Genomic DNA, 13433 nt, shown 5'->3' on the forward strand with positions numbered 1-13433 from the left:
TCAGCTTTGCAGCCTCTTTCCATAGAGGAGGAAACCCCACTTCCAACCCCCTCAGTGGAATGATGTGGGAAGATCTCTCACTCTGAAATCTGTCCCACAGGTTTTACCACAGGATCAGTGTTTTTAAAATATAAGAATCTTCAGACTGTAATTCGGTAATACTGAGATGGGAATACACTGATTTAACAGAGAAAAACCTTTGTCAGCCTGGATATGTTCTGACCATGCAAGAAAAAGAAATCATTTGTAATCAGTAAAGTGCTAATCAAGGAGCATGTAAGTAATTAAGGAAAGGCTTGGATGTTGAAAGAAGTGGGAGGCCATGTCTGAGCAACAGAACTTCTAGGAAGCCCTGAATAAACGAAGTGTTTCTTGATCATTGTTGGACCTAGTTCTGCATTCCTTGCACACCCAAAACTTCTAGTGAACTCAGTGGGAGTTTTGATCGCACAGAGAATGCAGAATCAAGTCCTTTTTTTAAAAATGGAAGATGGATAATGACAAGCATTTCCCATTCTATTTTATTGGTGCAGGTATGGCAGCGTTGCTGATCAGTATCAAAGTGCCAAGTTTAGGACTGTATTTCCAATGGTTGCACTTAAAACATTTCTCAGGTTAAATTATTTTGGTTCCAGCATAATTCTCCATTGTACATATAGGGAACCTCTCTAGAACAGGTAGAAATGTTCAGATCTGTAGAAATACTTCATGTGGTCAGTGCACTAGCATTTATTTACTTTGTGCCAAAACCTTCGGTCCATTCTAGAGTAGCCACCTGACAGTGAATGCAGGCAAGCAGGACTCGGCCCTCAGTCCTATTCAGATATTTAATGTCTTTGAAAGTTTTTAAATGACGTGGCTACCAATGTGAGGGCCTGCTCAGACTCACTCTGTGACATTGGGCAAGTGACTGCGCCTCTCTTTGACCTGTTACTTCCTATTTGTAAAATGGAGATGATAATACTTGCCCATCGTGAAATGTTTTGAGATCAACAGGCGGATAAAAAAGCTTTGTAAGTGAAAAGTATTGTAAAGTATTATTGGTAAAACTCTAGCTATGATACATTCATGGCCTTCATTGCTGGAGTTCCTGTGCGCCTTTCCGTCTTCAATGCATTCATCTTTACAATACCCCTGTGTCAAGGTTCCTCCCCCACTCTGAACTCTAGGGTACAGATGTGGGGACCTGCATGAAAAACCTCCTAAGCTTATCTTTACCAGCTTAGGTCAAAACTTCCCCAAGGTACAAAATATTACACCCGTTATCCTTGGAATGGCCGCTACCACCACCAAACTAATACTGGTTACTGGGGAAGAGCTGTTTGGATGCGTCTTTCCCCCCAAAATACTTCCCAAAACCTTGCACCCCACTTCCTGGACAAGGTTTGGTAAAAAGCCTCACCAATTTGCCTAGGTGACTACAGACCCAGACCCTTGGATCTTAAGAACAATGAACAATCCTCCCAACACTTGCACCCCCCCTTTCCTGGGAAATGTTGGATAAAAAGCCTCACCAATTTGCATAGGTGACCACAGACCCAAACCCTTGGATCTGAGAACAATGAAAAAGCATTCAGTTTTTTACAAGAAGACTTTTAATAAAAAATAGAAGTAAATAGAAATAAAGAAATCCCCCCTGTAAAATCAGGATGGTAGATATCTTACAGGGTAATTAGATTCAAAAACATAGAGAACCCCTCTAGGCAAACCCTTAAGTTACAAAAAAGATACACAGACAGAAATAGTTATTCTATTCAGCACAATTCTTTTCTCAGCCATTTAAAGAAATCATAATCTAACACATACCTAGCTAGATTACTTACTAAAAGTTCTAAGACTCCATTCCTGGTCTATCCCTGGCAGAAACCAGCATACCGAGAGACACAGACCCTTTTTTCTCTCCCTCCTCCCAGCTTTTGAAAGTATCTTGTCTCCTCATTGGTCATTTTGGTCAGGTGCCAGCGAGGTTACCTTTAGCTTCTTAACCCTTTACAGGTGAGAGGAGCTTTCCCCTGGCCAGGAGGGATTTCAAAGGGGTTTACCCTTCCCTTTATATTTATGACACCCTGTGAAGTACAGAAATGCCATTGTCCCGTTTTTTACAACTGGGGAACTCAGACACAGTGAAAATAAGTGTTTGCCCAACATCTCACAGGCAGAGCAGGGAAATGAATGCAGGTCTCCTGAGTCCCTGGCTAATGCCCTAACCACTTTATCATCCTTGCTCTTCTTCGGGTTCAAGTCTTGTTCTGCATTTGGATTTCAGATACCTCCTTATTTTGAGGAATTCAGATCATGAATGTTTTTGTTCATGCCCATCTCTAGTGAAATAATAATTATTTGTGTGATATTATTTTGAGAAATATTTCTTTTTGTTTTACACTAAATATATAAAACGAGCATGTTGGTGACATCAAAGAAGGCTTTACAAGCTACTGTTTAGACTGCCAAAACAATCTGTGGTTGAAGAAAATGCATAAATATGGGATCCCATGAAACAGTCATTTTCTTTGCTCTCTCCCTTGTGATCTTTCATCAGTGATAGAAAAAATGCAGCCTCAAGACAGCAGTTGTGTAAATTATACTCTTTGAAATGTGTAGTAATAACTCAAGGATTGGAGCAATGTAATGTTGTATGGTGAGTGTTCAATATGTGGTGATCATCTCAGACTAAATAAATAAACATGAGAAGCAAGTGACTTCCAGCTACTTTTCAGATTCCTTCAAGCATATAAATAATTCTTCTGACTTTTCCCAAAAAATATTTTCAACACTAATAGAGTAAAAAGAAAGAAAACTCAGCTCCATTAAACAAACTCTAGCATAATATATGAACTATAGAGAAAACAAGTTACACTGCAAAAATATCAAAGACCAAATGATTGATAGGATGGTCGTGTTGATTATAAATAGGTGTTTGGAGTGACTCTCATATAGGCACAAGCTGGGTCTTGGTAGCACAAGATGTTTAAGTAGTGCCACAGAAATTTAGCCTTGCTCACTAGAGTGAGTCCTTTCTCTTGCAAAAAGTACCATGGAATCTTTAACATCTATCCAGAGCAGAAAGAATCTTTTTGTTTTTGAGGTCTCTCCTCAAGGACCCATACCTCACAAAATGGATAAAGTGAAAGACACACACCCACAACATAGATTATGCAGCTCAGTCAGAAGAAATTATGAATTATATCTGCAGGGATTAGAAATTGTGTTTCTAAATAGTCAAGGGAATTTATAGGGCACCAGTGTAGCCGAAAGGAATTTTGTCATTGACTGCAGTGGGAGCATAGTTAGTTCCTCTGTTTTACACATGAGGCCAGGGGCATTGTCTCTAGTTTCACTGAGTGGTTTTTTTGTAAGCTGTAAACTCGGTGTATAAAATTTATGAAGTATGAAATTAGAAATGTCCTCATATTAGAGAGTGTGTGTTTGTATGTGTGTACACATATATATCATAATGAAAAAAGAGATTACTTTGCAACAATTTTGACTCCAAAAGACCTAATTCAGACAAAAGATTCAATAGAGTCAAACAGAATTTCATCTGAGTAGAGAGTACAAGATGAAGTCCGAAATCTAATATCAATGTATCTTTTGATAATTGGAAAAAATGCAAGTTTTAACACAGATGGGTGTTGTCATTTATGAAGACAGCAAAGCTGTAGAATTTGCATTAATTGTCAAAAAAATGTAATGACTGTACTGTTTAACAGTTAGCATGCAGGAGACCTCATTGAGAACAAATGAGTCATAGAAAAAACTCGGTTTACATACAGTAATTAACTTTTCTTTGTCCTGGTCTCTGATCTGTTAAGTGCTGGCACTGGGCCATAACAATGAAGAAGAAGATGAAGAAGATAGCAGGTAAGAAAAACTGCCTCCTATTTTTTTTTTTTAATTTCTCTCCTAAACTGAAATATTGTCTCTGTATAATCTGTAGAGGGGTTAGAGGTTAGGTGACTGATTTTGATGTTGTATATAAAACTGTCATAAAAGCATAATGAAGCAAAATATAATGTAATCAGGATGAAGTTTATACTTTTTTATCTTACAGTCTGATCCGTACATCCTTATGTATAGATCAGATCCTGCAATCTGTACTCACAATGAGTAGCTCTGCTGAGTAGTCCCATTGACTTAATGGAACTGCTTGCATGAGTAAACAGCATGTATGGGAACAAGGGCTGCAGAATCTCTCCAATAAGAAAGGGTTTGCAGGATCAGGCCCTAAAATATAAAAACTTTGGAATTCGTTACGCTTACATTATGTTTTGCTTCATTATGTTTTATTATAGTTCTATATACAATACAAAATCTGTCTCTAAACCTCTAACCTTTAAAGTTTACAGAGATGCTGCATTTCAGTTTTGTAGAGAGAGCAAAAATGAGGTAGGAGATTTTTTCTTATCTTCTGTTGTCCTTATCTGGGATTTGCAACCTCATATAAGCAATATCTACTGACGCAAGCAGTTTCATGGACTGCATTGGAGTCATTTGTCTGACCTAGAATTATTCACATAGATGAGGTAAGCAAAATTAAGATCCTTTGTTTGGAAAAAAGGAGGTTTTATGAAACACAGTATTCAGTGAAATGGGTTTTTTTAAGATCAAGTAAATGAAAACAGGTTTTGGTTTGGATTTAAAAATTCCTGTTCAGTATTTGAAAGCCAGGCACTGAGGCATTGGTATAATGCATGAGATCCAGAAAGTTAAACTCATCATGAACCAAAGTGAAACTGACTAGTATGTTTTTATGAAGTGCAAAATCTAAACAAACATAATAAATGAATAAAAAGTCAATTAGATTTCTCACATTAATTTAACTTTTCATCATTAAGGTATTAATATTGGTAACACAGCTGAAGACATTTTTTTATGTATATGATTTTTATCCTGACAAAGTTCCATTTAAAATTTTAGTTGCAGCTGTTTGTTGAGAGATGAAAAATGCTCCATTACTTAATGACTTTTTAAAAAAAATGTAATCCCACATTTTATTTTCGTTTGTACTTGTGACCTGTCTAAATATTTTGGGAAGGAGGCAGGATCATGATGGGTTGGGGACTCCTAATAGGATATAGAACCTGTCAGATCTAGTCATTGGTTTGAATTTTACCTAGGTTGATGGTGACTGAAAGTAGTTAACAGCTGAATCCTGTTCTGTATGAAAAAGATGATGGACCCTCCTCAGCTCCTAGTGGACAAGAGCAACATCATAATTGGCACTAATTGGTATCTTTGTTGGGAGTCGCAGCAGGGAGATTCTGGACTGAATGAGCATAAAGACTCAATTACAATCTTTCTGGAAGGCAGTCCCTTCAGAGCAGGGGCTTGCTCCTGCCCTCACTGGCTACAGTACTGCAGGATCAGAGCCTCGTTGAAGACCACTGACGTAACTAAGTCAGGATTTTCAGGCTCAGGCCTTAGCTAAATCTTTGTTTTGGAGAAAGGAATAAGCTCTTGCCCTAACACCCTGTGAGGCATCATAGTTTTTGTTAAACCGGAATAATCAGTGTCTGACTCAGATTTTAAAAGTGCCTATGCATATTAAATCAATAAAAAAAACAATATAGTGCATGCTGCATATGTTTAGATACCAATTTTACCGTAAATAACTAAAATGAGTCTCCAGACACCAAAACAGATTTTGCAAATCAAGGTAAATTAATGAAGACCTGTTTACACTAAAACTTTAAAAATATTTCTTTCTTTAATAGATTAGGGCAGAACACTTGTTGCCTAGAGAAACATGGGTGATTTGCTCAGGGTCCAGTCTTGTTCACATTGATGCTAATGACAACACTCTCACTGATTTCAGTGTTGCAGGCTCTGGACATTCAGTACATGGCTATTTGAAAGTCCCTACGGATATACTATATGGCATGCCTCCTAATGAAGGACTCAGGAAGATCAGGTCGTCAACAAGGAATGTACATATCCCTGAAGAAAGAAACCAAAGCTTCGGAATGAAGTCAGCAAATTAGCACATAAGAAAGAGAATGGAGGATATAGCTTAATCCTTCAGTTGTTATCTTTGTCATGCCAGGGGAAGGGATCATGAGTTAAACATGGAAAGTCAGTGAGAGTTTTGAATGCATGAAAATTGGAGATCATTCCCCAATTCAGCAGTCATGCTTGGCTCAGGTAAATCCTCCATACAACCCCAACCCAGCAAACCATTTAAGCGGTTTTGTAACTTTAGGCATGTGAGTAATCCCACTGAAGTCAATCAGAATGCTCACATCTTTAAAGTTATGCATGTGTTTAAGTGCTTTACTAATTTTCAGTTCTTTACTTACCAGTGCTGATTAGGCTGTGTACAACAAATAGTTATGCTTTGATTAGATTAAATAAGGCACACTGTAGGCATGAATTTTGTACCTTAGATATTAGTAGGTAAGTTACTGCTCTTTTCTAGATAGTAGTTTGTGTATTTCCCTATTTCTGATAAATATTGTTATTTCATATTGGGGAAATATTCCCATTCAAGTTACCCACTACATTTTAGAATTTAAAATTAATACAGAAATCTGTTCTTAATCCCTAAGTACATATGTGTGCTGTAACAGTGAAAACGTTTTAAGAGTCATTGCCCTTTTTTATGATGTTCAGTCTTCAGGTGTGCATAACTTCACTATGCTACATATTAAAGGAATATTGTCACCTTAAAAATCATATAACTTCTGTATCTGTGTTTTTAAAATACCCCTTTAGATTACTAAAACAGAGTTTTTTTAAAATGAGGTACTTTTAATCATTTAGGCTGTTTCTTTTCTTTTTGCATATCTCAGCTTGATAAATGAAACTGGTTAGTTTCACTTTTATATAGCTTTTAGTTAGTTAATATTTTTTGCTTTTATGTTTTCACATATTTGACTAGCACAATGCTGCAATATTTGGATTGGTTTCTGCAAGATACTCTGCAAGAGAATCCTTGCTCTTTTCTTTTCTTTTCTTTTCTTTTCTTTTCTTTTCTTTTCTTTTCTTTAAAGGAAACCATCTCCACTGAAATTCAGTTTTAAAACAATCCTGGGAAGATTTCTATTAACTTGTTTTTACAAAATCCATTATTTTTACAAATTGTTAGTTTGGGGCAAAATTTCACTCAGCTGTGTCATTTCAGAAGATTACAGAAAATAGGCACATTAAATTGTCTTTGCAGCCCTCAGAAAAAACCAACCCACAAAGCACCTGAGAAAACAAGGATGTAAGCATAAAGGATGTAAGCATAAATTAATGAAATGGGGATTAGAAAGGGGAAATCCCAATCTCTGAAATAAATCAAATGTATGTATTAAAAGGGTGAGTCAGTTGAACTTAATAAAGTGGTTGATATAAAATACAGGTATTTTCAAAGTAGAGGCTTGGAGAGTTGTATCCTAAATTGAAATTTGTAGGGTGAAATCCTGGCTTCATTATAGTTGATGGCAAAACTCCCAAGCATTTGCCTCTGCTTTAACTGAAGTTAGTGCGGCTGCTTGCATGGATAAGAATCACTCACTAGAGCCAGGGGTTGCTGGATTGGGGGCTAAGGACCAAAACACAATGCATGCCCTAACTCCAAGCACCTAGTCCCATTGAGACACCAGGGTAGTAGAGTAAGATGAGTGGAACTACTCACATGGTTGTAATTCTTTGCAGGACTGGAGCCTAAATCTATAACTAAACAGGCAGCTTTCCAAGTTCATTTAGTTTTTTAATATTACCCTACCCAGACTAATACTGAGAATAGTTGAATAACAGTAAAGCCATCTTGTGGTCCACTCTGTCCTCATAAAAATAGTAATTTGGCAAGACAGTAAACATAATCATGTAGACTGGCATGAAAGTAATTTACTTTCAGTTCTGTTATGTTGAAGATGCTACTATAAGGCTTAAAAAAATAAAGACCAGTCAACTCAGTTAGTTCTGGGACATTGAATGAATGTACTATTGAATGAATGTAAACTAAAATGATGTAAGCATGACAACAAAACGCTAAAAGAATGTACAAGTTGACTTTGGTATCATTCTATTGATAGAGTGCTTCAGTTTAGTAATGTAATAAAATTAGTCACAAATTTCTTTACAAACATCTGTTCTGCTACATGAATAGCTTGCAAGCCAGTCATTGTGGCTCTGGTATCTGAGCTTCAAAACTGGCATGCTTGGTCAGCAGCACGGGTCTCATGGAATTAATTCTGCTTAATGACTTAAGTGGCTAACTACTACACACAAATTGCAAATTTTGAATATTGAAATAGAATATATAATTGAAAATTTTCTGTCAGGGTAAAATTCATCCCTGTGCACCACAGGTCTGTGTATTGCTTTAGCCCTATTTTGAGGGCTTATGTGGGGCATAAGTAATAGACGAGCCTTTTGCTGGATCTTTGCACAGGGTTGAATTTTGCCCATCGTGCATTTTCAGATACTGGAGCTTAATATATATTTTTCTTGAGTATTAGTGCCAGTAAAACATGACTGCTCAAAGTCCATAGAAAGCAAATATGAAAAGGGTAGTGAAAACAATCAGATAGAAATTCATTTTTTGAATTCAAATGAATAGACAATGAAAAATGTTCACTTTTCACTCTGCTTTAGTCTCAGTTCCTTTTTTTCTTTAGCATATTTTTTCCTTTGTATAAAACTGATCTTTTGTGAACTGATAAAAGGTTCTTCAGAGCTGTTATGGCATGTTCTTCTGCTCTGTTAATAAAAAGAAAAGGAGTACTTGTGGCACCTTAGAGACTAACCAATTTATTTGAGCATGAGCTTTCGTGAGCTTGAGCTGTAGCTCACGAAAGCTCATGCTCAAATAAATTGGTTAGTCTCTAAGGTGCCACAAGTACTCCTTTTCTTTTTGCGAATACAGACTAACACGGCTGTTCCTCTGAAACCTGCTCTGTTAATGTGTATCAATAATAGGCATAATTGTGGTACAGATCCATGTTTTCAAATGTCTGCTAATCTGCTCAAGAAAACTAGTGTGTGATTTCAGCTTCCTCAACTCTATCTTAGTTATTTTATTACACTTCAAAGGACTTAGTCTATTTTAATTTCATAAACCTAAATCAATTTTAAATCAGAATGTGAAAAAGCACCCAGAGTTGCGAAACTACAGTTTCTTTGTCGGGTGTCTATTACTCAGGGAGTCAAATGGATTGTACTATGCTTATTTTTTACAATAATTCATGAAACAGGCAATTATCTCTAAGTACAATGTATTCTTATGAGCCTCTGATAATCAGGACCATTCCTTAATTGGCATGTTTCTGAGTCCACTGGGTTGTGCCATTAAGGAGATTTGACTTTTCCAATTGCCCTCTCGATACCTCAGATTATCATAAATTAATTCTAACTGCCTTAGTAAAAATTGGGGGCCCCATCATGTAGTTCTTTCTCAGACCAAAGCAGGGACAATAATTGTCCTCTATTCTGCTGTGGGGAAAAGGGATGAGAACGCTGCAGGGAAAGAGATGAGGACATGTATAGAGCTCCCATGGAAGTTGTCAAGGTTCCTTCCCCATTCTGAGCTTTAGGGTACAGATGTGGGGACCTGCATGAAAAAAACCCCTAAGCTTATTTTTACCAGCTTAGGTTAAAACTTCCCCAAGGTACAAACTATTTTACCTTTTGCCCTTGGACTTTATTGCTGCTACCACCAAGCATCTAACAAATATATAACATGGAAAGAGCCCACTTGGAAACGTCTTTCCCCCCCAAAATCCTCCCAAACCCTACACCCCCTTTCCTGGGGAAGGCTTGATAAAAATCCTCACCAATTTGCATAGGTAAACACAGACCCAAACCCTTGGATTTTAAGTAGAATTTTAATTGAAGAAAAAGTAAAAGAATCACCTCTGTAAAATCAGGATGTAAATACCTTACAGGGTAATCAGATTCAAAACATAGAGAATCCCTCTAGGGATTTTTGTAACCTTAAGTTACAAAAAGACACAAAACCAGGAATATACATTCCATTCAGCACAGCTTATTTTATCAGCCATTTAAACAAAACAGAATCTAACGCATATCTAGCTAGATTACTTACTCAATTCCTTTTCTGTTCCCGGCAAAAGCATCACACAGACAGAGAGAGCCTTTGTTTTTCCCTCCCTCCAGCTTTGAAAGTATCTTGTCTCCTCATTGGTCATTTTGGTCAGGTGCCAGCGAGGTTATCCTAGCTTCTTAACCCTTTACAGGTGAAAGGGTTTTTCCTCTGGCCAGGAGGGATTTTAAAGGTGTTTACCCTTCCCTTTATACTTATGACAGAAGTCAAAGAGAGTTTTGGAGAAATTGCAAGATCAGACCCTGAATTTCTTGAAATAAAATGAGTCAGAACCACTGAAAGTATTCTCCATCTCCTCCTCTTGAAGGCCAAATCTGTAATTCCCTGAACATACATGACACCTTCCACACAACACAAGGCTTTCTGAGTAGAGAGGACAAAACAAGAGCCCGAGTCCAAAGCAGAAGAGATCAACATTGAATACATTATTTGATGAAGATGGTCGTTAATCACCACCATTTATTCATCACATAATATTCTAATAAATTAATGAATAATTGTGATTTTCATCAATGTAGTAGATGAATAATATTCAACCAGTGGAGTTCAACCACAAAACTTCATAGCTCCGGTTTATAATTTTATATTTGGGGTCATCTAAATCAGTGGTGCCCATCCTTATTACACAGGAGGGCCACATACACCTAAGCACAACCTTGTGTGGGCCAACAGATTCTACATATTTTAATAAGATATAAAGTAACCTGTGTTGATTTATATTTTAAGTTCAGCTTGTTTAGCATGTATTTAGAGAGGTTGTTTCTATGTACACTATTCTCTGTTTACACACTTGTGTAAACTAAAATGATGTAAGCATGACGACAAAACACTGATGAATCAGCTGTTAGTATATTGTGTTGAAGCTGGCTGTGGGCTTTATGAGGTGGGGCACCCCTGATCTAATGGGACCATCCCTGGTCTTGGTTTAGATGTGTCTCTCAGGTTGTGGGAGGGGATTGGAAAAACAGTTTTGGTTTTGGTCCATCTGCCTTTCTCAGTATCCATGTGTGTTTAGAGCTCAGTTGTGGCTTTAAGAGAGGCCATGGCAGGAGGCAGTGCAAAGTAAGAGCTCTCATAGACATTGTGCCTCATCAGGTCACGGTGCCAGGAGTGGAGGTGGGGGAGCATGGCATACATGCCTCCCTATCACAAGTCAACTTCATTGGCTGATGCACTGGTGGGTCAGGACTTTGGCCATACCCCTTTCTGGTGCCAGCATCGGCATTGTCAGTTCTTGGGCACAGTGGCCATTGCAGGTCATCAGTGCACGCTCAGGATTTGAAGAGGTCCTTGGCCCCTCACCTAACCTTGTGCACCTGTGTAGGGCTGAGCACAATAAGTCCCTTAAGAAAGCCCAATGTTACTGTGTTGCCTTTCCAAATAATGGATAGATGTACACAGCCTATTGTTGTTAGCTCTTGTGTTTTTACATTTTTCTCCATTGATTGTGAATTTATAATCTCCAGAATTGATAATTCTTCACCTCTTCCTCATCTATTCATTGGAAGCTGGGACAGAATAAGCCAGTCACCACTGATAAACTCTATGAGCCTGTAAAATATAAGGGCTTTTCCTTTCTAAAGGGAACAATGTTATCACATTTGCTTTTTTATGCAGAAGTGGACAGGCTTAGGCTACCTTTTAATGACAGAATTTTTCCATTATTCCCACATATATTTTACATGTTGATCCACTGCAAACTATCTGGTTTTGCTAATGATGTATGGCATGGGTGATTTTCACCCCTTTGCCTTATGTTGGCACAGAAGTGAATTTCACTATAGACTTGCAGCCAGCAAAAGCTCCTCAGTTCACTTGAGAGGCAAACATTGATGTACACATGTGTGTGTTTTTAGGAAGCAAGCAGACTATCTTTTAGCTCAGCTTTTTTGTCTCCATCTCCTACCCTGTCACACATACACAAATCTCTGATGTGCAAAGAGCTTCCAGCAGCCTTTGATTAAAGGACCATAGTTGAATCAATGTAGGGACCGAATTTAGGTTTGGTAAAAGCAATATTTCTGTGATTTAAAAAAAATTCCACTGCAAATAGATTTTACTTGGGTGTAAACATTCCCCTGCATTGTACTAGGGAATGAGAGCTGCTGTTAATGTTTGTAATTTGCTCTGAGATACTCGGGTGAAAGTCTTATAGAAGTGTGAAGTATTTCTATTTCTAGGGTGTTACTTTAATGTATTTGTCAAAGTGAAAGTCAATATATTCACTATTCAGGATCTTTTTTTCCTTTTACTGTATTTCAGATGATTCTGTCCATCTGTTTAGAGAGTATTTACTCAATAGTGCTTGCATTTATCTTACACCTTTTAACATTTAAAATCTCACACATTTATTTTCAAATAAACTGTATGCCATTGCTTAAAGCTAAACAGGATCTAGATAACCAAAACTTCAGCCCCCAGACCAATAACATTACACCCCCAGATTTTCTTAATATTCCTCTCCTGGCCACTGAAATGAACTCTTCCTTCCAATCTGCCTCCCCACATTGGAGTCCTTCATTTTCCCCTCCCAGCCCCCCAGCATAAAATCTTTTTTGTTCCTCACTGACTCACTCCTGTGTTCAGCCTCCTCACATGGCCAGGCCCTGATCCCACAGATTCAATGATCCTGCCTTAATCCACCCCTGCATCCATGACTGTATGCAATCTATTCTTTGTACCCAATCTATTTCTCAAAGTTCTTCTGTATCTCTTTGAAGATTGCCTGTCATTAGGTTGTTAAAAATTACAATGAATAGAAAATGATGAAATGTGCTGGAGGAGGAGGTAAAGCACCTAGTCTGAGTGTTACTTCATACTGACTATGCATCCCAGTTTTCAAATTTCTCGTGCAAGTCCAAACAAGCAATTCAAAACATTTAAGACAGTATTCAGCATTCTTTGCCTTGGTTTGCATTATTTGACAACCAGCTTTCCCCTAGTCTGTACGAATCTATCATTTGTGCCAACTTCTTTTCAAACCTAGTATGCCTTCATCATCATATTTCAAGTACATAATTTTTTTTCATATTTCTCTGTTTAAACTGCATTGATGTTGATGCTCATCTCATTATCAGAGCTGGTCAAATACCACAAAACCAGTGTTGCATAAATAGGTCAATGACCATTGCCAATATGTGTTAAATAATGTATCAGATAAATAGTATTGCAAAACTAAAATTATTCATTGACTTAATTATTAAGTGAAAAAAGACAAAATTCAATAAATATTGTAATATTGAGTAGTATTTGGTGAGCTCCCACCAGTATATTAACAGCAAAAGACAAGGGGGTTAAGATTGGAATGCAGCTTTCATTGGAGTCTTCCTCTTTTTCTGTTACCCATAACTTTCTCAAACAAAATTTTTGGATGCAGTTTTTCATA

General features: G+C 37.4%; 1 long non-coding RNA gene across 1 annotated transcript in view; it reads left to right on the plus strand.

The window, feature by feature from the left end:
- LOC125636656 (uncharacterized) overlaps positions 1 to 8473 on the plus strand; it is a 41147-nt gene extending 32674 nt beyond the window's left edge. The window contains exons 4-5 of the long non-coding RNA XR_007356674.2: positions 3813 to 3861; positions 5816 to 8473. This is a non-coding gene — a long non-coding RNA (uncharacterized LOC125636656). The remainder of the gene's footprint in view (positions 1 to 3812; positions 3862 to 5815) is intronic.
- The last annotated feature ends 4960 nt before the right edge of the window (positions 8474 to 13433 follow it).

The sequence above is a fragment of the Caretta caretta genome, chromosome 5 (genome assembly GCF_965140235.1).
Source record: "Caretta caretta isolate rCarCar2 chromosome 5, rCarCar1.hap1, whole genome shotgun sequence".
In the NCBI taxonomy this organism is placed as follows: domain Eukaryota; kingdom Metazoa; phylum Chordata; order Testudines; family Cheloniidae; genus Caretta; species Caretta caretta.